Raw genomic sequence first — 24,931 nt, 5'->3', positions numbered from 1 at the left:
GACAGGCAGACACGGTTGCAGCGGTTGCAAGGGAAAATTGGTGGGTTGGGGTTGGGTTTTTCCTCCTTTGTCTTTTGTCAGTGAGGTGGGCTCTGCAGTCTTCTTCAAAGGAGGTTGCTGCCCGCCGAACTGTGAGGCTCCAAGATGCACAGTTGGAGGCGAGATCAGCCTACTGGCGGTGGTCAATGGGGCAGGCACCAAGAGATTTCTTTAGGCAGTCCTTGAACCTCTTCTTTGGTGCACCTCTGTCTCGGTGGCCAGAGGAAAGCTCGCCATAGAACATGATCTTGGGAAGGCGATGGTCCTCCATTCTGGAGACGTGACCTACCCAGCGCAGTTTGATCTTCAGCAGTGTGGATTCGATGCTGTCGGCCTCTGCCATCTCGAGTACTTTGATGTTGGAGATGAAGTATATTAAGACGAAGATAAATAGAAATGATAACACTGAAGGAATTAAAGATTTGGGAAGATAGGAATAAATTGAATAGCAAAGGAGCCTTGTTTTCATGATAGTATTAGTTGGTGATAGACTATAGTAATAGTATTAGAATTAATTGGAAATGCTGCTGGAGATTTGGCATTTAATTGAATACTGTCTTAAACTTCCACAGATGATCTGCGGAAAGTAGAATGACTGGTTGCATCACAGACTGGTTTGGAAACTCAAGTGCCTAGGGATGCAAAAGGCTGCAAACCTCGACAAGTCTATCATGGGCATTGACCTCCCATCCATTGAAAGCATTGATGCGAGGTTCTGCCCCAAAAGGCAGCATAAAGGACCTGGTCACTGAAAATGCTGGACTTCAGGCTCAGAAGCCTGAAGACTATGATGGGAGAGGTCTGGAGAGTTATGGAATAAGTGCAGGTCAGTGGGACCAATGGAATGATGTTTTGGCACAAGCTAGAAGAGCTGAATGGCCTATTTTCTGTGCTGTAGTGTTCTATAGTTCTGACTGTGAATATTTATATATCTATCCTTTGATATTTATTATTTCTTTTTATGGCTTGTATTTGCGGTCATTTAAATTTTATTATTGCATTTACATATCTCTGGCTGCAGTTCTTAAGAGTTTTGATGGCATCTGTACATTGTTTATGACAACAATTCTCATTGACATTAACACATTGGTCTCATAATTGGACTAATTCAATTAAGATACTAGTAATGTAATTATATCAACAATACCCTACAATAAGTATCACACATTTAGATGCAAGTTAATTTTCATAATTTGCAGTATTTATTCTTGTGATGTACGAGCAGGCGACATGGTTGGTATCATAGCTATTGTGAATCTGGCACTGGCTGCAAAGAATTTGTACATTCTCCCCATGTCTGCCCGGGTTTCCTCTGGATGCTCCAGTTTCTTGCCACATTCCAAAGAGGGTTAGTAGGTTCATTGGTTACAGGGGTGTATTTGGGGGGCAATGGCTAGTGGGCCAAAAGGGCCTGTGACTGTGCTGTATCTCTAAGGTATGTTTCAAAGTTTGCTGCTTTAATTCGCTGCAATCCATTGCATCATGAGCAATAAATTTGATATAACTGAAATTTCTGATATATTCATACTGAATGCACTACCGATAATAGATTGGAATCATCTCTGGTCTTATCAATCCACTAATAAGAGAGAGGAAAGGATTGATATGTATATTTATTCATTCTCTGCTAATACAAGATCAAAACTTAGTTATAGGCTGCAACTAAATAAAATAATTGAGTGTGTATACAATGGCACAGGCAGTGTATTTCAACATCATTAACAAGAAAAGGATGAGTTAAACAAAGCTACCTTTTGTGATATTGATCAATAGAGCTCGAAACGTACAAGGACAAATCTAATTTGGGGCATTCATATAAATTATTAATATCCACAAAATAATAGTAACGAGAGCTGGAAGAGGAGAAATTATTATTTATAAGCAAGCACTTTAGCAATTCTTTCTTGCTAGAAGATGACTTTTTAGCAGTTGAAAGAAAATTACATGATTTGTCCTAATATGCTGTCCAATCCCATCACCAAAAGGGGAGCTTCCTCATGACACATCCCAACTATTAATGCAAGCCTATACTGGAAACACGTCAACCTCAATGTTCACTTTATGACAAAACAATCAAACCTCTGAATCTTAATAATGGTTCAGATATTTGCAAATTTCATCCTTGCTTGATGAAAGTAAGGGACAGGTACGGCTTTGGGTGTTTGATGATAAGACAGATATTGATTCTGATAGTGGTAAATAACATTGAATGGATGATAACTGTTGTTGATTCCAGAATGTATAGCTGCCAACTGCCAAATTAAGAATGGCTAAGTAGATGGTTTAGATTTATCGTTCATTTTCAGGTACCACAATTCTCCTTATAATCTTTCACTTAGATGACCTGGAAGATTAATTAGTATAGATAACCTTTGGACATCAACCCTGTTGAGTAAAAAAAAAATCATCTTCCTAAATTTCAATATCTGTCCATCTAGGTTATTTTTAAATTCTGTATTACCACAAATATTTTAGATTTTCTCATCAGTATTATCTATATCTTTACCAAGGACTTTTATTACCATGAGTTTGTTCTGGTAAGATTTTTTGAATGGGGGGGGTCCATATTAAACTCTAGTCCACTCCTATTCGCACTCAATGTCCACACTTTCGACCTTCAAACAGACGTCAGGCAGCAGTGAGCAGGAATGCTTGTAGAGAATGTTCATCTCAGGATGGAAGATGCTGATGTTCACAGTCATCCCATCACTGGCAAATAAACTCATTCAGCATAACTAAAAGGGGAAATGGGAAGTGCTTGTATAAACCTCTTGCACTCCATTCATTACCAAAATTAAGGCCAAGTCATCTTTTGCTTAGATGTCTAATAAGGCTTACTATTTCAAAGATTTCTCAAACTATTTTGAAATTTTCATTGTTCCACATTGATCTTTGGAAACTCAAAGCCCACTATTTGATGGAATAATATCTGTTAGCTCTCTTCTGCAGTGCCTATTCACTATAAGGGACTTTTGCCTCAGCGACTTCATTTAATTGTTATGCACAATAATGTTTCATCTATTATGAGGTGGGGAGAAGTTCTGCCGACGTGTTGGGGGAGAGAGATGTTTGAAAAGATCCAAATGTATAGGACTAATGGCACTTTGACTGAGTTTGATGCTATTTGCACCGTCATTTCTCTTAAAAATTATTATAAAGCTCCAGAAAACTCAAATTAAAATAAAAGATGCTGTAAACATTGGATCAGATGCAGATCTATGCCCTGGTGAAAATCTATGCTAAGATAATATTCATGCAAAGGCAGCATTCTCAAGCATTATCTAGACAAAAGCAGATGATTTATATATTGTAGAGGCATATAAGTCAAAGAAAATTTACAATGCATATCTGAGCATTTCATTGGGTTCCTGGTTGAAGCAAAACAAAGCCAATTTTATAGCAGTAGGAACCTAAACGTGAGAAAAAGACAATGTGAGGCTTGAAGTAGAGATTTATTTTTAATGTATTTTCTAATGGAAAATTTAGTGTGAAAATTTATATTTGGGGCATTTTTTTGGCATATAGGAGCTTTTCACTTCTGCCTTTCTAACAAAAGAATCTCAGTGAGATTTTTGATAATTTAATATTGAACATAAAACAAGTTGAAAACACACACACACAATTTTACATTGTCCTGTTCCTTTTATCAAGTTTGGGATCACAGAATCAGAGATTTACTGTATGGAAATAAACCCTTCCTCTCTACTCGTCTGTACTGACCAATTTGTCCACCAAAGCCAGTCCCTTTTGCCTGCATTTGGCTCTTATCCCTCTAAATCTATCCATATACTTATCTGAATGTTCTTTGAACATTACAATTGTACCCTCCTCCATCACTTGCTCTGACTGCTCATTCCACATACCCTCTACTCTCTGTGTGAAAATTGTGTCCCTCGGGTTCCTTTTAAATCTTAAACCTATGTCCTTTACATAAAAAGAACACAAGAAATCCGAGCAGGAGTAGGCCATCAGGCCCTTCGAACCTGCTCCATCATTCAGTCGGATCAGGGCTGCTCTGTCTCTGGCCTCAGTTCCACTCACCCTCCTTTTTTTTTCCATTTTACGTAATTTCCTTCTTCTTTAATAATCTATTCCTTGGTCTTCAATATATTCATTAAGGCAAACTCACAACTCTCTGGAAGAAACAGTTCTTCCTTAATCTCTACCTTAACTCTTCCCACAAATCTTGAGGATGCGTCTCACCTGCCAGTAGAAACAACCTCCCTGCTTCAATCTTATCTTCCTTTCAGAATGTTATGCCTCTATAAGAACCCCACTCATCCTTCTAAACTCCAATATCTCATCCCAAGCTACTCAATCTCTCCTCATGAACTATCCCCATAATTTCTAGAATCAACCTGGTGATCTCTGCACTGCTCCCCTACCTTTTGACTCTACCCTGAGGGATAAGGAGTGTAACTGGTAGTCAAAACTTGATCCATCATACTCGAAGCTGCACTGCATCTTTTAAATCACACAATAGAAGTTGTAGCCACATGTAACTCAAGCACAGGGACCCATGGTATTCCATATTAAGACAAAGCAATAAATAGAGCAGAAGTTTGAAATTTGAAATTTTTAAATTTAGGCATTCAGCACGGTAACAGGCCATTTCAGCCCATGAGCCCGTGCCACCCAGTTACACCCAATTTAACTACAAACCCCAGTACTTTTTGAATGAAGAGAGGAAACCAGAGCACCCAAAGGAAATCCACTCAGAAACGGGGAGAACGTACAAACTCCTTACAGACAGTGCGAGATTCAAACCCTGATTTTGATCGCTGGCGCTCTAACAACATTGCGCTAACCGTTACGCTAGCTGTGCTACCCCCAAATGAACTTTTGTTTTTATTTTCATTAACTTTAGCAGCTCTATGAATGACTCAAAACCAGAGTGAAACATTAAATATTTGTTAACATTTTTCTAACCACAAATCTTCTGCATACCTCAAATTTTATTACAACCTTAAATTCGATGTTGGCTATTACAGCTAAAGTTAATTGGAAAGGCATTATCTCTTTTAAGATCAATGCTAAAATATCAGACCAGGGAATGTCATGTGAATGTGTTAAACATTCAGCTGCTATTATTGCTGACAACAGGATGTAACCTGTGTAATTTATTTGACCTTGTGAAAAAGATTTGTTTCCATGTACTGGAAATAAAAATCATTACACAGCAGGCACTGAAAAGCTAATTCCACATAAAGATTGTCTTGTGGAACAAGTATGAGGAGCTGATTTCTTTGCTCTCTAAATGAACTTGACTGATTGCCCATTAGGTTTTGCAAGTCTTTATACCTCAAACATTTCTCCATCATCACTCATTCAACCCTCCCCTCTCTTATTCTGAACACTGCCCTCCACGCTCTCCGCACAAATCCCAACCTATCAAATTCTCTTGGTTTCCAGAGTAATTCCCTCATTATGCATAGTGGAAGTTCCCTCCCTATTTCGTGCACCTTTCATGACCACTTTATTTTCCAAAAGAGTTTACAATCAATAAACTGTTGACTCAACTATAAAAAGGCAAGCAAAATGGAAAAAGCAAACTGCTAGAAGATCTCAGCAGGTCAAACTACATTAATGAAGGGAAGGAAATTATTGATGTTTCAGGTTGAGAGTGGAGAGGGAAGAAAGCTGATAAAGAGAGGCAAGGGAGAGGAGTGAAATAGAGGCCAGTAAGTGATTGGTGGACCAATGGGCATAAGGAGCGCAATAGGGGAGAGAAAGGGATGGGGTTGGGACACAAATGACCCATAATTCATGGCGAAAAAACTGTTTTATTTCATTTTTTCCCAGGAGTACTTCTCCAACAACTATCATGAATCTTCAACATCAAACCAAATGAATTGAAACCTCATTCTAAAACCTAGAAATTCATCCTCAGACGATAGTTCCAAACGCATGCAAGTTGTATTTTGTGTTCAATGTTCACTACTGTTGAGGGCCAATACCTTGACCATGGATTCCTCGCACATAAAAATAGATCCCAATGTTACAATGAAGAAAAGAGCACGATAACATACCCATGAGCAGATTTATGGTCCGTTCCATAAGTGCAGAACAATACATTGATGTAAAGTTATAATTCTGAGACCTCTTGTGTTCTTTGAAGCACAGAAAACAGGCCTGCTCTATTATTTTTAAATTTAAAATGATCTTGTCCTATTTTACTTCCAAGCCCAATACAACCAGTATAACAGAATTGTTGAGGAATTTATGTCCAGAAGAGAATGTGATTTATTTATTTTTTTAAATCACATCAATCAGATCTGAAGAAAATAAGGTTTAGTGTGGAATAATAAATAGCAACCCAAGAAGATCTTTAATCACCCCACTTTATTCAGCTTGTTTGCAATATTTGGCATGCTTGCAGACAGGCTCACCCATTTCTCTGCCCACAGGGTGTGATTTAAAGATAGCCAGTTGCTTCCACTGCTGCAAGGAAGGCCGATGAGTGATTGCAGAACAGAGCCAGAGATTGTGGTCCACAGTATATCAGGGCAAATACATAGAAAGAAAATGTCTGTTTGGAAGAGATGCTTCTGGATCTCAAAGGTTGCCATCTCTACACTACATCTGATATCAACCGCTGTGAATACAGAAATCATGAGATAGTACGAATCACATTTTTCATATTCCATCATCACACAAAGAGATACTTCTCAACTGATTCAATTTATGGCTCTAAGATTAATGCCATCTCCCCCACTGCCCACTCTATTTCACATCCTCATCAAACTTCCCTCTCATTCTCCTACCATCCACCTACACTAGAGGTAATGTATAGAGTTCAGTTAACATACCAGCCATCACGAGGGAGAAAAGCGGAGAACCCAAGATAAAAATCACACTGTCATGGGGAGAAATAGAAAATTTCACATTGACAGTGCCAAAGGTCAAGATTGAATCTATCTCACTGAGGCTGGGAGGCAGCAGGAATACCTGCACCGCTGCTACGCTATCTTTAATTCAGAAGTGAGAGCTTTGCTTTCCAAGGGCATTGGGGCAGGTTCTGAAGAAGGTGAGATCTACACCAATCTGAGTTGAAGAACCCCAACAGGATTGGAACTCATGTCACTAGGACAGGACTAAAAGTGTATTTGGGGAAGGTTCAAAATTGTTAGAAAGGGTCATGGGAAGCTGAGCAGAACTGGTGACACGAGACAGAAGAGTACAAAATCTGAAAAGCAAAACAAAAGGTTAGAAAATAAATTTGAATCATTTTGAAGTATACACTGAAGTATGACCACACAGAAAAAGACAGATGAGTTGATGGCCCTATATGGTGCGAATTTTCTCGGACACACACACGTGTGCACACACACAATGAGAAAAAGAAATTATTAACCTTTTACATAATACATCTGCTATCAGTTCATTCAAAATAATAGATAAAAAAATAACATTTGATTGTTTTTAATGCTATCATGGCTAACTTTCTCTGATTAGTTCTGATTATCTCCATAACCATGCCTGATGAGTCTGACTGAGGAGCATTTACAAAATTCAAATCTTTGCGATCTACAAAATTCAAATCTTTGTGATGTGGTTAAAACTAATAATTTGGTATACGAGTTTAGGTGGACAACTTTGACTGAAAAAAGATTAAGGTCCATATCCCTCATTTAGTATATATTGCTAGGTCAAAGAAACCATTAAAGAATAAATGTAGGTGGTGACCAATGCATAGATTTATGGGTTAATGGATGGAAAGTTGGGGTTTTTTTTGCATGAATTTAGATCATTTTTCTTCACTGATTCCCATATTTTCTTCTAACATAGAAAGGGCTTTCAGATCCACGCCCTCAATCCCTTTCCCTTAAATTCGCCCAAAACCCGATTGACTCTCATCTTAACCCTTCCACCCCCCCAGGATTCTTCTGACACCCACCTACATTTGGAGCACATTCAAATGGCCAAGTAAGCTACCAATCAGCAGGTCTTCGTTACATGTGAGGAACCCCTCTGCAGTTGCAGGGAGAACATTCAAACACCACAGAGACAACACTGCATCTAGGATCATCCCCCATTGCAGGGGCCATGAGGCAGCAGTGCTAACTGCTGTAATGCTGTGCCAATTGTGCATTGAAGTGGATTTAGAGCTAAATTGTTGCAACAACTGTTCCATTCAATTGCATCACCTGAGGACAATATGCATCTGAGTGAAGTGGCAAAGATAAGAGCCCTTCCTTACAAGTACCCTTATCAGAATTAACGCTTAACGTCCACAGGATCTGAATTTTTTTGTCCCCATATTTTTTTCTTCTTTATTTTTCTGTGAGTGGAGGACATGTGCAGCCTCACCTACCAGGCCATATCTTCCTGCTCTTCATTTTGCCATCTCTACATTCTTTTGTCTGTCAAGTTTATTGTCATCTGATTGCCCAAGTGCAAGCCAATGAAACAGCATTCTCTGGTCCTCGGTGCAAAACACGCAGACACACAACCAGATATAACACACATGCAGACAAACAATACATATGCAGGACAAGTATCCATACATACAAATAAATATATTTTTTTTGTAAATATGAGAATCTCGGATGGTGAGTGTGAGCAGCTCCTTTGGTCGTTCGGTAGTCTCACTGCCCACGGGTAGAAGCTGTTTCTCAGCCCGGTGGTGCTGGCTCTGATACTCCTGTATCTCTGTCCTTTTGGAAGCAGCTGAAAGATGCTGTGTGCGGGGCAGAAGGGGTCCTCGGTGTTCTCAATCTCTAACTGCTCTCGTTCACTCATGGATCAGACAACCTTGTTTGCAGCCTACTTCCCCAAGATTACCCCAGTTTGATCTTCCCAGAGACATCCCCTTTCCCTAACCCTCCCTGCAGCTTTATGAACTCCTTCCCAGGTTAGACGAAGAATTTCCCACAGATGTAGCCTGACTGCAGAGGTCCCCCAAATGTCTTGGATTTACTTTTGAAAGTCCCCTACAGTCAAAGGATTTTTTTTTAAAACAGCCAGAATCTGCTGTTGTCTTTTGTAGAGTACCAGTGAGCTCTTAAACAGTTCTAAATGCACTATTTTTCACCTCTATTAGGCCTTAGCAATTCACAATACCATGGATCCTCCGAGAAGGCGGACACTGGAACTGCTGAGGCCAGAATGTGTGTGTATCAGCTCTTTCATCTTCTGCTGATTTAGTCATTATCATCATGAAGCAGATTTTTCAAATTTCATCTGCCAGATCAGCTTCTTTTTCTCATAGATTTTTTTTAAAAGGTCACTGATAATGCTCGTCTCCCTTACCGCTGTCTCTTCCGTGGTGATGACTGAAGGTGGACCCCTGAGGACTGGACAAGCATAGAAACTAGCTTCAATAAGCCCATGAGTTAGGGACTGGACATTCTGCAGCTTGTGGTGGAACAAGATCCAGCTTTGCTCATCTCAAAGTGCAACCTCCCTACCTACAAATGGCCTCTAAAACATTGCTTGTCTCTACTCTTACCTCTCCCCTGATGCATATCTTTGTTACTTCATCTCTAATAACATGTTTTGATTATCTATGGTTAAGCGATGTATTTTAAAGTTGTGGAATGATACAGAACAATGGGTCATAATTTGCCCCATTATACCTGTGCTGAGACACAACTCATCCCATTATATCTGTGCTGGTTCTTTGAAGGAGCTTTCCAATTCATCCCCCTCTCTTAATCTATCCCGATCATTTTCCAAAACATTTCATCTCCTAGTTTTTACCTAAATTTCACTGAATCTGCTACCATCAGATGCCATATTCCTGATCATAACAACTCACTGGGTAAAAATAATCTTTTTCTCATCCCTTCATCCACAACTTTAAACTTATGCTCTTCAGCTTCTCAGAACTAATACTCGTTCACTCACTGTCCTCCAGTACATTGACTTAAATATCTCAATTTCAACTTCACGTTCCTCCACGGTCTCACTTCTTTAATCTCCTCCAATCTTATTTCATTCCCATTCAATCATTTCTGCTCCAAAGCCAGGCCCAAATAAAATGCAACCTTTACTTTCCTGTAACTCGCACTTTGTACAAGGCATAAACTTAAAGGTTCCAGACGTGATGTGACAAACTTCTCAACTTGCATACTAATATTTTGATAGAATTATTTTGTCAACTACAAAGCATTCAGATAGTTTTTTTTTTGGTTTTATTTGCAGAATTTGAGATTCTCACATGATTTCAGCGCCACTGATAACCAATGGGTACAATTACTATGTTTAAACAACAAGTGGATACGCTCATGGATTGGACGGTGATGCAGGTCAAATGCAAACAAATGGGGTGTGCTCAAGAAAACACCTTGGTCAGCAGGGATGAGTTCGGGAAAAGGGCCTGTTTCTGCATTGTGTGACTTTATGAATCTATGACTCAATCGTCACCATTGTGGCTATCCCTGGAGGTCGAGGATGATGGTCCTGTGCATGTATTTGTTAATGTGTACTTGATGTTGCACTCCAAGAAGCACACGATACTTCACAAACCAAACAAATAATTCCAAAGGCATGGAACCCTGACGACTGGAGCTGATGGATTTGTTGCAGCTTTCAGAGCCATTGAGGTCAGAGTAACTTTGTCTGTCTGTTCCACTGTTGAAGACTTAGTTGGATTGTCCTTTGACCTCTCCCTTGACCTTACCACTATGGGTGACCCTACCAGGAGCATAGCTCCAGACAGCATTACTCTCAGGAGCTCAGGACCACACAGGCTTCTCCACCATGACAATCCATGGAGAAGATGACTCTACATTGACCGGAGAAATTCCCCAATCAGGCTGGCACATTTAGAATAGCTCTTACACATGATTATTCTACGGAATAGTTACTACCCTTCAACTATCAGACTCTTGAACAATAGGGGATAATTATATTCATTTTGAGACTCATTTAAGGACTCTTATTATAGTTATTTATTGTTATTTATTTATATCTGCATTTGCACAGTTTGTTTACAGTTAACAATTCATGATATTTACAGTTTACATGTACTAGTGTTAAACCTGGCCCACAGGAAAAAGAATGTGATGATCTGTATGTACCCAGGTTCAAATTTGGCATTATCTGTAAGGCGTATATATGTTCTGCCCGTGTTCTGCAGGGGGTTCCTCATGTGAATCCAGCTTCCTCCCACCCTCCAATAAGTATGGAGTTGATAGATTAATTGGGTTCATTAGAGCTCCATGAGTTTAACACAACATCTCATCTTCCGACTGGGCACCCTCCAACCAGATGGCATTAATATTGACTTTCATTAAACCGCCCCCCCCATCCCCACTCTTTGCTTTTCCCATCCTGTCACCTCTCATTCACTCAGACATGATAAATTACACCTAGTCCCTTATGACATGCAATTAACACCTTTTTTGGGTCTGGATTCCTTCCCTATTGTTTGAATTCTGATAGATCCTGCTTCTGCCTTTTTCTGATTTTTCCTTGAAGAAGGGCTCAGGCCCGAAACATTGGCAATATATCTTTGTCTTCTATAGATGCTGAAAAGGCCAGCTGAGTTCCTCCAGCATTTCAGTGTTTTCACGACAATCACAGCATCTGCAGTCTATTGTGTTTCACTCCATGGGTTTCATGGACGAGAGGGGACTTTTACCATGCTGTATCATTAAAATAAAATAGCAAAAGATGTTACCTAAGCTTCTTTGTTTCACTTCTCATCATTGGAATCTCCTTAAAGTGTTCTGCCATACACTTTGTGTCCTTCCTTCATTCATCAGGGCCGGTATTGAGAGACAGAGGCAGGAGGTGCATCCAAAGGCACCTCTCTGTTCTCTCATTCAAATGCTGAGCTCCATTGGCTCAGCCATGTCAGAAATCTCCCACGTACATTGTGAAGGTCTAATTCTGCATGCGCAGCTTACACTGCCTGCGGTGAACCATGAAGACGTGGATTGCATATCGTTGCACGTCCAACAGCCACTTTGTACAAGACATAAATTTAGAGATTCCATGAGTGAGTTACCAAACTTCTCAACTTGCATATTAATATTTTGATAGAATTGTCTCAAACAATTGTGTTGTACAGTTGCATTTTAAGGTCTTTTCTGCAGTACAGATTTATTTACAAAACCCATTCTTTCCCTTTGAAGGCCCTCCCTTTGGTACTCTTCGGAATTCTATGGTTTTCAAGTCCAAGGATTATGTAGCTGACAATAATGGCAATATTTTTTTGAAAAGGATTGTGAGAACTGTTAAAATATAAATTGAATTGCTTATTGTCACATGAATCAAGATAGAGTGAAAATATGGCTTTGTGTGTTATCCAGGCTCATCAACCCATACTTGAGTACATGATGAAAAATAACACAAAAGTTCAGACTACAATGTTACAGAGAAAAATGTTTGGTTAAAACAATGGAAAAGCAACGTCATTTAATGAATGAGAATGTTGCTCACTAGTACGATAACAGCAGGGGAAATTCTCTGCTTGAATCTGGTGATGTGGGATTTGAAGTGTAAATATCACCAACATGACAGCTATATTCTATTAATACCAGTTGTGAAGCACCAACAGAGAATGCACTCATTATTGGCAGGTTTCTGTATTACATGGAGGAGCCAAATCCTGGTGCACAAAAAAAATAGTAGCAGTGAACTGTCCTGAAGAACTCTTCATTCCATAGTTGGCTGGTGTTGACACACTAGGTCGAAACCATACCCTTGGCTCAAATCATCTTTTCAGGCTCAGAATGAAATGTCAGTTGTCAGTGTTATGACAATCCTGTGTGATCCTAAACCAGATGTGTGTGTGAAAGTTGTGTGAAATTGAGATCTTTCTGAAAAAGGCTTAGCTTAACTCCTTGAGTACTGCAATATTTTAAATTCTCCTCTTAAATTTAGTTTTTGAGTCTTAGAGTCATCCAACATAGGACTAGGCCATTCAGCCCATTATGTGTATGACAACCCTCTTTACCAGCACTTGGTTCATGGTCCTTTGGGCCTTGTCAATTTGAGAGCTTGTCCAGATACTTCTTAAATGATGTGAGAAACCCTCCTCCACCCAGAAGCATAGCAGGTTCCAAGCATCCGCTGGGTGAAAAGGGTTCTCTCCCATATCCCCTGTATATCTTCTACTCCTAACTCTAAATCTACACTCTCTAATTTTTGATATCTCTGCTATTCGGAAATGTTTTCTACTATTTAAATTGTGTGTGTGTGTGTGTGTGTGTGTGTGTGTGTGTGTGTGTGTGTGTGTGTGTGTGTGTGCGTGTGTGTGTGTGTGTGTGTGTGTGTGTGTGTGCATATCTGTTTCTAGACATAAGTTTATGTATTATATATAATCCACACACACACACACATATCGACTTATGACTTCTGCGGTTTCTGCAAATCCACTCCACATTCTTCCTCTCTTCCCCAACCCTCTTTCTTCTTTCCTCTAGCTCTCCACCCATTTCCCTCTCGATTCAGAGCCATCCTCCCCTCCCTGTTTGCTGTTGTTTCCTCCCAGCCTTATCCACCTATTACCTCTGCCTGTTGGCTTGTGCTCCTCCACCTTCCCATCTCTCTCACCATTTTGTTCAAGTGCCTGCCTGCATTTTGCTCAGACCATGATGAAGGGGCTCAAGCCCGAAACATTGGTTTTATATATATGCCAGCACTTTTGTAGAGCGATTAGTGCCTTTACCGTACCAGCAATCAGGACCAGACCTGGGTTTGAAAAATGCGCTGTCTGTAAGGAGTTTGCTCATTCTCTATGTTCTTTCCGTGTCTGCATGGGTTTTCTCCAAGGGTTCCAGTTTCCTCCCAACATGCAAAAATGCACAGGGGTGTAGGTTAATGGGGTGTAAACTGGGCAGCGCAGACTTGAGCGCTGAATTGGCCTGTTACAGGGCTGCATGATTAATTTTTAAATTTATATATATATAGTAGCTTCTTTTAATAGGCATATTGAGAAAGGACTAGCAGTAAACCTTGGCAAAGAAGTTTATGACATACATTGTGAATCATGTTGCATCACACAATAAAATGGAACAGATGGAAGGCAATGAGCTCATTATCCTTGAGACAGTTCCTTGAAAGATCTATAAAAGTAGTCCTACACCCCTCACCTCTCTTTGCATGTCACTAAAATGTCTTCCCTCGTCTCCTCTTGAAAATTTGGTCATTTTCAGATGTCAATCAAAGAACTTTGCAGAAGTGCTCGCTTCGGCAGCGCATATACTAAAACTGGAAGATTAACACGGCCCCTGTGCAAGGATAACATGCAAATTCATGCAGCGTTCCATTTTTTTTATTAAAAATAAAGAACTTTGCAGAAATGTGAACATCAATTCATTAAATAAAATTAACAGGTCCGTGCCACTCGGTGGATGAAGTTAAGTGGAAGAAGAGGTCAACATGCTTCCTTTGTAGGTGGAGAAAGTTCTACATTTGAAGGAAGAGTGGTCTGGTTGTACTGAATAGTTAAAGGCATCTTCCACAGAACAAGCAATATGAAGATGAATCCAATCAAAGCTATTTTGGGATGATCAACTTTCACAACATTGAGGATTGGAGAACAATCCCACTGGTATTGAACTAGTTTTCCACATCCTCTTGCAGGTGAGACATCTGTTAGCTATCTTAGAGAAGCAGGGTAGACAGGACCTCCTGCATTCCCAACTCCCACTACCCCATCCTCATTCCCAACTACCAACCACCCAAGCTCCCTATCCCCTAACCAGCAAATTACATATGATCAGCATTATTAGCTATTATTACAAGCTGGACAGTTTGTAGCACACTAAGAATTGATTCCCAATCACCAAAAATAATAATTTCTCCCCTATCATCTGAAAAGTTAAAATAATACTCACACTCACACATACCTGATATACATTACTCTTGAAAACCAATTTTAGTACATAGGATGGCTACTACATTGTTCAGAGTGGTAAGGAGAGGGAGTAAAATGGAAAGAAGAAGAAGAACTGGCATTTATACACAGCTTTTTTGTAACTGATAATGATAAAATATAATCACGGTTGTAATATAGCAAGCATAACAACAAATTTGTGCTCTGCAACATGGTATGATCTAATAGCATTAACTATGCCAAATGGCAGCATCCATGCAACAGACCCAGCTTTAGATTATTTACTTTTCGGCATTTAGAACTACTAATCCAAGACAACATTTCTCAGTAAATCTTCTTTAGGTGTTAATTAATGAGAGACAATTATGAAAAAGGAAGTGCTACAACAGAAACAAATAATAAAATTTGAGAAACAAATATAGGAGTTGTGAAAAAATGCAAGAAAATTTAAATAGAGTGAAAAGGAGAATATTGTAAAATGATGAGAGGAGGACAGGAGTGAAATTTTAAACACCAGCACACTTTTCAATGACCATAGTCTGTCTCTCAGTCTAGTTTCATATCAAAACAGGTCTCCATCTGGCTATTAATACAGCTGTCCATATTGATATCAAGCACTCACTGTCTAAAATTAGAATTTGGATTACACTGGTGGTAAACAGAACACATGTTAAGTGCGGAGCTGCCAACCCTCTTGAACCTTTCTCAGACCTTGATAGATAGAAGACATAGGTGTGACAAATTTTAAAACATACAGACTAAAATTAAAGGTTAACTATACAAAACATATCAAAATATTCTGGCTAAATAACTACAAACACTGGCGATATCATAATTGACAATGTAACCTATTGGTATATTTTAGTCACTAAGGCAGTGACACAAGAGTGAAACAGGTGCTGCAGGACCAGAAAATTTGGCTTGGATTATACGAACAGATTTGCATTACTTCATTGCTCAATGTGAGATTTCCTACTGTGCCGAATGTTGTCGCGTGAAAATTAAGGGCATTCTTAACTTTCACCATTAGTGCAAAATTGCCCATAATGAACTTGCTTTACATCCCTTTCATTTCTCATTTCTGTCTCAATGGAATTGAAAAATCAAGGTTGATGTAAAAACACCCAGCTGATTTGCCATTAGCCACATCTTTGATTGGAGAAAATTAGTGGAATTGAAGGAGAATGGGAATTCATATTGGCCCTAACCATGCCTGCACCTGTGTGGTCCTGTTTCAGTCTTCATCTGACTTGAAAATATTAACCCTTTCTCTTTCCACAAATGAAGCCAAAACTCCTGAGTGTTTTCAGGATTGTTTGTCTTTACCTCAGGCCTCCTCCTCGACTCTTTATTTAGTACACTGAGATGGTATTGATGATACTTTGTGCACTTTACATTTTGGACAATTTTTACCCTGAACTCATTTTAATATGGTCCACCATCAGAAAGGAGGTACAGGAGTGTTCAAATCACGACTGCCAGGCTGTGAAATAGCTTGGTCCCACAGGCTGTGAGATTGATTAATGGTCCTTGTGTCTCAAATGGAGTACATTCTTCCAGAATATTCATACATATTTATTTTATATTGTATTTTTATGTATTTGCAGTGTGAGAAATGCATTGAGCATGTGAACGGAGGCCTAGAGAAATGCTGTTTCGTCTGGTTGTATATGTACAGTCAGATGATAATAAATGACTTGTCCCTTCCCTTCATTTTAATTATTTCTCTTATTCAATCTCAGGGAATAGACACACAATCACATCCATTGTAATCCCACAGCTACATCAAATACACTTCTTTCCCTTCCTCATGCTTCCATTTGGGCCGGCACAGTTAATGTAGCACAATGCTGTTACAGCGCCAGCAATTAGGATCAGGGTTCGAATCCCATGCTGTCTGTAACAAGTTTGCGCATTCTCCCCGTGCCTGTGTGGGTTTCCTTTGGGTGTTCAATTTCATCCCAACCTTCAAAATGCACTAGGCTTGTCGGTCAATTGGGTGTAATTGGGCAGCGTGGGCTTGTGGGCCGAAAGGGCCTGTTACTCTGCTGTATGTCTAAATTATTTTTAAATTATCTATTAACTTTAAAAAATTCATTCTCCCTGTCTCTCCAGCAATGCCATATATGTTGTAATATTCCACACAAATGCTCCTTACAAATGGTTTCCCTCTAATGTTGTTAAGGCTCCCAACTATTGTATTATATCTTCTATTTTCTGAACTTCTGTTCTCATCCTACTTCCTTTCCATCATGTAGGGACCCAATTAGTACTTCCAGGTGAACAATGATTCACTTGATATTTCTTTCAATCTAGTTTACTGAACAAATGGGTTTCTTCTGGCTGCTCTGGTTTCCCCCAACATCCAAAAATACGTGGGTTGTATATTAATTTACCACTTTAAATTGCCGCTCATTTGTACATGAGATAGAATCAAGGGAGAGAATGGTGGATTCATGTTGAGGACAAGGAGAGAGTTTAAAATAGAGACAAGTTCTTGAAGTAGCAGCTATTACAAAAAAGGTTGTTTTGTGGATTAAGTGCTATTCTTAAGATTTATGTGAAGAAGCTTTGATGAGTGATGCTTTAGTGAGAGTGGTGAATGGTGACGACCTGTAGGATCAACTTCAGAGTTAGAAATCACAGTCAATGGAGTGGTGCGCTCCTCCCGTGAAATGTGGGAAATCAGAGAGAAGTCGAGTGTTTCTGGTGACTACACTAGTGTAACAATGAGTGTGTGATTGCCTGCGCAGATTTGGTGGGCTAAATGGTCTGTTTCTGTGATGTATTGCTCCATGTTTCTATCACTGTTCAAAACCAGGTGAGTGTTATCTCAGAAGTCTGCAGACACCGTGGTTGAAGTAAAAACACAATGCTGGAGAAACTCGGCAGGTCAAGTAGTGTAATTTATAGAGCAAGGATAAAGATACATAACCAACATTTAGGGCTTGAGCTCTTCATCAAGGTATGAAAAAATGTCCACAGGCACCTGAACAAAATGGTGGGGTGGGAGGGGCACAGTCCCAAACGCAGGAGGTAATGGGTGGATGAGGGAGGGAGGGCACACCAGCAAGCAGGGGGAGGAGGGGTGGCTGTGTGAATGGAGAGGGAAGGGGGTGGAGAGCTGGAAGAAAGGCGGCAAAGGAAAGGAGACAGAAGGGAGAATGGGGAGTAGGCTAACAGAAACTGGAAAAGTCAACATTAATGCCATCCAGTTGGAAAGTGCCCAGATGGAAAATTGTGTTGTTCCTTCAATTTACTAGTTGTTTTGATGGGATAGTATGAGGCCATGGACAGACCTGAGCATGGGAGTAGGGTGCAGAAATGAAGTGGTTTGAATTGAGTGTTATCTCACGCTCCTTGCCAAAAATGATGCATTATTATCCAGCTTATGGAAGATAATGTAAATGCATTTCATAGTTTATTGAATACTGGAGATTTTATTGATAGCATCAGTTAATACAGTGATTCTCAACCTTTTTCTTTCCACTCACATACCACTTTAAGAATTCCCCATGCCATCAGTGCTCTGTGATTAGTAAGGGATTGCTTAAGGTGATGTGTAACTGGGAAGGGAAGGTTGAGAATCACTGCTCTAGAACCAATTGTTACAGAAATGCTTGAGAAAAATTGTCATTGGCCCATTTTCTTTGGAGTTCTGAAACCGTGCACATAACAAGACAATTAGGTATGATTAAAACAGTAGTTTTCAAACTTTTTCTTTCCACCCACATACCACCTTAATCAATCCCTTACTAATCACCGATGGCATAGGAATTACTTAAAGTGGTACAGGTACACGATCCTTTATCCGGACATCTAAAATGCAGAAAGCTCTAAAATCCGGTAAGTGGGGAGAAAGGCAGCCAGGCAGCCGGCACTTGGGGGAGATGGCCAAACGACTGGAAGGGGGTGGGGGTGGATACGGCAGCACAATTCGGGTGGGCTTTCCGAAATCCGGAAAAATCCGAAATTTGGAACACACTGTCCTCCAAGGGTACCGGATAAAGGATCGTGTACCTGTATGTGAGTGGAAATGAAAAGGTCGAGTTAATAGTAAACCAGGAGATGTTACCAAGGTCAATTGCTGAGCACTAATAGGAGGCGGCATAATGCCCTGACTCTAGCTCAAGGCTCCAGATGTGCCAACAGCAGGTGACACTGACGTGGCTCATTCATGGGCTTGGTGTGATTTAGATTAATTAAACTTCACTCCTTAGTTAATTAAGGTTAGGATGATTTCTCATGAGATGAAACTTTCTCTCAAATGTAAATTCCCACTGGCTTTGAGGGATTTTCTTAATGACATTTTTCTTTCCACAATTACATAATCACGTGCAATATTCATCAACTACCAAGTGTCAACAAGGTGTAAACTTCAAATCATAAGGCAATTCTTACATGGGTTCACGTTAGATCAATGGAACTGCTTCTGTAATATTCAGACATATAGCCTGGTACCAGGCCATTTGGCCCACAAACCTGCACTGCCCAATTACACCCAATTCACCTACAATCCCCCAGTACATTTTAAAAGATCTATTCCTTTTTGTTCTTGGAACTAGATTCCAGAGCATTGATGGGCTAGACAAGAGAAAGTTCAATGTTTAAGATGATTCAGGGAGTAAATTCTGACTTTTAACTGAGATTTGCTATTACACCTTAGGTAGAACATTACAGTGCCAAGATGTATTGGTGTATGTTTTTAAAAAGCAGCATGAATTATTGGCTAAAAACTTGCTGAAGCATTGTGCATGGTTGAACTCAATTTTTCAGGTTTATTGACAGATATTCCTGGTTCATACTGAGTCAATTATTGCCTTGGATTTGATCCTTAATTTACTAACTTAATTGAGAAAGATTATGTTCCTGATTTACATTAGCATTCCTGAGACAGGTAGTGACTGATATTCTCCTGTATTTATTATATAAAATCTTTCCAAGTGTATTAATGTACCCTATATATATGTAACATTGAAATTTTGTGGACCTTCCTTTTGGGTAAAATTGGGGGGGGGGGGTCAACTATTACACACATACTACTTTTGACCATGGTAAATGCCTATGCCGTTTGAGACATTGAGAGCTCAGATGGGCAGGAAGAATGGCCCAGATCGGGTGTTAAGTCTGCATTTGGGTCTTTGGGAGCTTGGATGGGCAGGCAGCAAGGGCCAAAAATAGGGGGGGTCAACTTTTACACGGTATCGACTATTACATGTGTACATAAGTGAACAATCTCAGATTGTGAAGTTATACAAAAACTTAACAGATGTAAGTTAGTGCAATATACAAAAGGCTGAAGAAATCAGTAGTTCACACACAGCATTTATATTATGTTGCACTACATTCACAGTGTTGGTGGACTTTCCTATTTAACAGGTGCAAGTTAGTTGTACAATAAGATGGACAAGATATTTGTTATGTATATGTTTTAGAGAGGGATGGAGACCAGGAGAGAAGGTTAACAGAAAATGGAGAAGTCGATATTGACATCTGGTTGGAGACTGCCCAAAACCCTCTGCTCCACCTGTATCCATATAAAATCTTACCTGTTAGCATGTGCTTCTCCCCCTTTTCCTTCCCAACATTCACAAGCCCCCCCCCCCCACCCCAAACTTTTCCCACCATTTTATTCAGGTATCTTCTTGATTTTTTTAATACTACTGATGATAGGTTCAGGCCCGAAACGATGACTGCCGTTTACTAATGAGATGGTAGCTTCTTTCCAGTAATTAAATTTTGCAACTTCAAAACAATCATAAGAAATGCGACAATAATTCTCAAGCTGCTTTAAATAATTGAAGGGAGAAAAGTTTTGGGAAGTCATCGGGTGTTTTTTTTAAAAAAAATCACACAGAGAGTTGTGGGTGCCTGAAATGTGGAGGTTGAAACATTGGGGGCGCTTAATAGAGGGTTGCGTGGTAGAAAGGGTTTAGTATTTTTTTTTAAATATAGAAATATATAGATCAGCACAAGGGCCGAAGAGCCTTTACTGTGCTTTGTAGTAAACAGTTACATCTTTTTATGTTTTTACCATTTTCCATAATTAAATCAGATTTGATTCTAACAAAAGTTAGTTTCGGTATTTTTTTCAGAATCATAAAATTTTATGGGACAAGCAGAGGCCATTTCCCTTGTGCCATTCATGTTGTTCAATATACTCCTTCATTTCAATTGGTGTTTAGAAAATTCATTATGGTTTATACATTAACACATTGGACCTTCTTTGAAGTAAACAAGAAAATCGGCTGGGGTTTAGTGCAGTACACAAAAAGTACTGGAGAAAGTCAGCAGGTCATGCAGCATCCATTGGAAGTAAAAGGTAGTTGATGGTTCAGGCCTGAGCTGATTATCAGGAGTGCCAAAAATCAATCAGCCCCTGAATAAAAAGGTGGAGAAGGGGGAGCGGTGGGGGAAAGAAAATGGGGAGGAGCACAGGGCAACAGGTAAGAGGTAAAATGTGGACACAGGTGGATTTTGGGCAGTCTCCAACAAGATGGCATCATTATAGACCTGTTAACCTCCTGTCCCGGCCACTCTCCTTTATTCCTCCCTTCTTCCAGCTCCCCAACTCCTTCCCTTCCTTCTCCTATCTGATAGAGTGGCACGGTTAGTGCAATACTATTACAGAGCCAGTGACCTGGGTTTGAATCCAGCCCTCTCCATAAGGAGCTTGTATGTTCTCCCCGGGTCTGTGCGGGTTTCCTCCAGGCATTCCAGTTTCCACCCATCTTCCAAAAGTGTACGGGGTTGTAGGTGAATTAGGTGTAATTTGGCAGCATGGGCTTGAGGGCCAGAAGGGCCTGTTACTGTGCTGTATGTCGACATTTAAAAAAAATTTACATTGATCTTTCTTTGCTCTCTGCCCTCTCCCCAATCACTTCTCAGCTTCTTTCTGTTCTACCCTCCCTTTTGCATTAGCCTGTTACCTCTTACCTGGTGACCTGTGCTCCTCCCCCTTCCCCCACCTTTTTTCTTCAGGTATCTGCCTCATTTTCAACACTCTTGATGAAGGCCTCGGGCTGCCTTTTATTTCCTGTGGATGCTGAGTTTCTCCAGCAGCATTTTGTGCATGGAACTCCTTCTTAGATGTGGCCAGGACAATAGACTAAACATCAAAAGTTCAATCTTTGAAAATGGGTAACAAAATTTGGCCTTCTCTGTCCTAGTTGGAAGATAATGAAAATCAAATGACCCACTATGGACTGAAATTTTAATAAACTTATAAAATATGGCTTATCAACTTTTTACAATTTTAAACAACTTTTTTTTAAAGGGAAGAAATTTGTATAAAAATGATTGGCCTTGAGGTTGTCCCAATATATACTATTCAAATGCAATGCTTGGAATGGTAATCCCTCTCCATTCAAATCAAGGCATGCATCTCTTAATGAAGTGCCATAGTGTAAGAGTCAAATTTATTAACAAGTGGGACAAGTAATGCAATGGTTAACTTAGGAGGAATTTTAATCTGTTATGTGAAGGATGACAAATCCAAATGCTGCATCCCATTATATGTTGAAATTTTAACCAGATGCATTAGCCTGTTTAATGGAAAATAGCTAAAGTTTATCATAATCAGTTTGGTACATCTTTATTTAATGAGATACACCTTCTCTATTTTTAATTTTGCAGGCTGTCAACCTAAATAGAATAATTTTCTTTCACTGAGTGGAGTAATTTACTTAAATCTATACTCAGTAGAGAGGATGCACACAATTAGAGAGAGCAGTCTACTGTAAAAACGAATTAAAATTGATTGTGTTCCAGTGAAAACTAAATTTGTAATGCACTAATTGGATTTTGCCCAAACATCTGCAGCAAGTTGACTTGATTGTGCTGTGAAACAGTCGCAGATAAAATCAGATTCAAGATGAAGATCACATGAAATTTTCTAAAAGTGGGTAATGTGATTGGAAAATGAAATTAAAACATTGTGGTGAGAATGCTGCAGTGCTTGTTTTGAGTGGTACATGCCAATCAGGTATTCACATGGGCTCTTTCTTGGTCTCTTCGCTGAGGTGACAATAGTGATGAATAGTCTGCTTTCAGCTCAGTGTCCAATGGCAGTGGTAAACAATCCCAGACCAAGTATGGCAAAGAGCCAATGCAATTTAGACTCCCTGAGAATTTGTGAGGAGCATTTTCCACCCTGGATCTTGGAATGCTAGAGTTTCACGGTATACATTCATGTTCTTTGGCAGTTCAAATCTGCCTCAATAATGTTCTGTTTACCAAAACTCCAGTTCAGCAACATCAAATCATTGCTAACTATTTTCTCTCTTCAACCTCAGCCGTATATTCCGTGTGCTTGGATCCTTGTTTGTGGCCTTTCAATGGCATTTATTAAGGACTACAAATGTGACCTATGAAAGCTCACAGAGAGAGATATTTATCTTTCATCCCTATGAGTAACATGCACATTTCAAACACCCATGGTGGCTTCAGCATTTTTACAGTAACACATCATTGCAGAGTAAATCCCTCCCAGAGAGCTAATATCCTGGCAATTTGGGAATTTAAAAGATTATGAATTGAATTCTTAGATTTTCACAGGAAATGGGCAAATTTAGAACTAGGTCTTCATTATAAAACCAAATCGATATTATTCAGCATTTATAATTGGAGTGGAGAAAAAGAGGTCAGGAGGAAGGGTGTTGATTGAGAAAACAAATCTTTCCCTGGAGAAGGATGTATCCAGAAAAGTTTGGAGACCTTTGGTTTAATCGATTAAATTATCAAAACATTTTCCACAGAGATACATCAGAGGGGACTAAATTAGATACTCCCTGTAAATATGTTTGGGAATTACCATCAACCTAGGCTGTATACTATTATCGTATTGCCTTCTGACCTGCGTGATTGCTCCATAGATCCACAACCTTTCACCCTAGTAACTGGTGCTGCCACACATCAAAAGGGGGCCTAAGGCCGTCACTTCCTAGCGTCATTTAAAATATCCCTGCACCTCGTAAATGAGAATTACACGATAGCTGAAACAAGGTGCTGAAGTGAATCTGAAGTAATGAGATCAGGTTCCGATGTATCTGATGCCGCGTTGGATGGCGAGGCAGAAAGAAAGAAAGAATCTATATTCATATCTAGGAACACAAAGAGTAACCAATGGGAGAAAGAAAATAACAACCCTGTAGTTTCATAGTCATAAATCCAGTATCAGCTTTCTATTCCATGTAATTTAAGTCACTGAAGTTAAATTCCCCAAATATCTTGGTGGGATTTGAACATATACTTGAGTATAATTTAGCTATTTTTCTAGAATACAAGTTCTACAATTACATTAATTTATCCTTTCACTATTGGAAAGGCCATTGCTGAAGGAGTGTTCGGTAAGAGACTAAATCAATGATAAAATGACACTTAGAATAACAATTCCACCTACCATTCCATTTGGATAGCCTCCACGGAACAAATCTGCAGTGCCTGAGATTCATAATTTTCTGAGACCATGGCTGTTAGTTAGAGATCCCGTTCAACCAGCAGGAATTATATCCCACCATTGACTCTGCCTTTTGTACCTTTCAGTGAGAACCCTCCTCATTCTTCTGAATACCAATAGGTCTAATTCACTTCATAGAACAACCCCTTAACTCCAGGAATCGGTCTAATAAAACTGCACTACTTCCAAGGCTTGAGTAAATTTCAGATTTATTGTCAAAGTACATACCTGACATCGCAGACAACCCAAGATTCTCTTTCTGTGGGCAAGGCAAATTACAACTTATTGGTAGTGCGAAACATAACTGTACACAATGTACACATGTAAACAAATAAAGAAATGTAAACAAACTGACTGCAAGACAGAGAAGGAAAAAAACAGAGCAAAAATTAGAGTCCTTAAATGGGTCCCTGATTAAGTTTTTAGTTCAGGAGTCTGATGGTGGAAGGCTAGCAGCTGTTCCTGAATCTGACAGTGTTAGTCTTCTGGCACCTATACCTATTTCCTGATGGTAGCAGCAAGAACAGAACGTGTGCTGCGTAATGTGGATTCTTGAATAATTGCTGCCACTCTCTGACGGCAGCGTTCCCATAGATGTTCTTGATAATGTGGAGGGTTTTGCCAGTAATGTCCACTACCTTTCG

At 39.6% G+C, this 24,931-nt stretch overlaps 3 long non-coding RNA genes and 1 pseudogene across 5 annotated transcripts in view; 2 read left to right on the top strand and 2 right to left on the bottom strand.

Annotated features, from left to right (window-relative positions):
* Positions 1-24,931, bottom strand: part of LOC138737441 (uncharacterized) — a 202,937-nt gene that overhangs the window by 56,826 nt on the left and 121,180 nt on the right. The window lies entirely within an intron of this gene.
* Positions 2,126-10,910, top strand: LOC138737439 (uncharacterized). Of its 3 annotated transcripts, none has more exons than XR_011340919.1 (3): positions 2,126-2,185; positions 5,842-6,085; positions 10,186-10,910. It is a non-coding gene; the product is annotated as an uncharacterized lncRNA (long non-coding RNA). The 3 variants fall into 3 exon arrangements; XR_011340917.1 differs by having other exon boundaries at positions 5,842-6,659; XR_011340918.1 differs by having other exon boundaries at positions 2,169-2,234; positions 5,842-6,659.
* Positions 6,364-15,575, bottom strand: LOC138737440 (uncharacterized). Its single transcript, XR_011340920.1, has 2 exons — positions 15,453-15,575; positions 6,364-6,634 (listed from the first exon to the last, which is right to left on the bottom strand). It is a non-coding gene; the product is annotated as an uncharacterized lncRNA (long non-coding RNA).
* Positions 14,173-14,267, top strand: LOC138737833 (U6 spliceosomal RNA; annotated as a pseudogene).

Source organism: Narcine bancroftii, chromosome 6, assembly GCF_036971445.1.
Source record: "Narcine bancroftii isolate sNarBan1 chromosome 6, sNarBan1.hap1, whole genome shotgun sequence".
Lineage (NCBI taxonomy): Eukaryota > Metazoa > Chordata > Chondrichthyes > Torpediniformes > Narcinidae > Narcine > Narcine bancroftii.
This window is presented reverse-complemented; position numbering and strand designations above follow the sequence as displayed.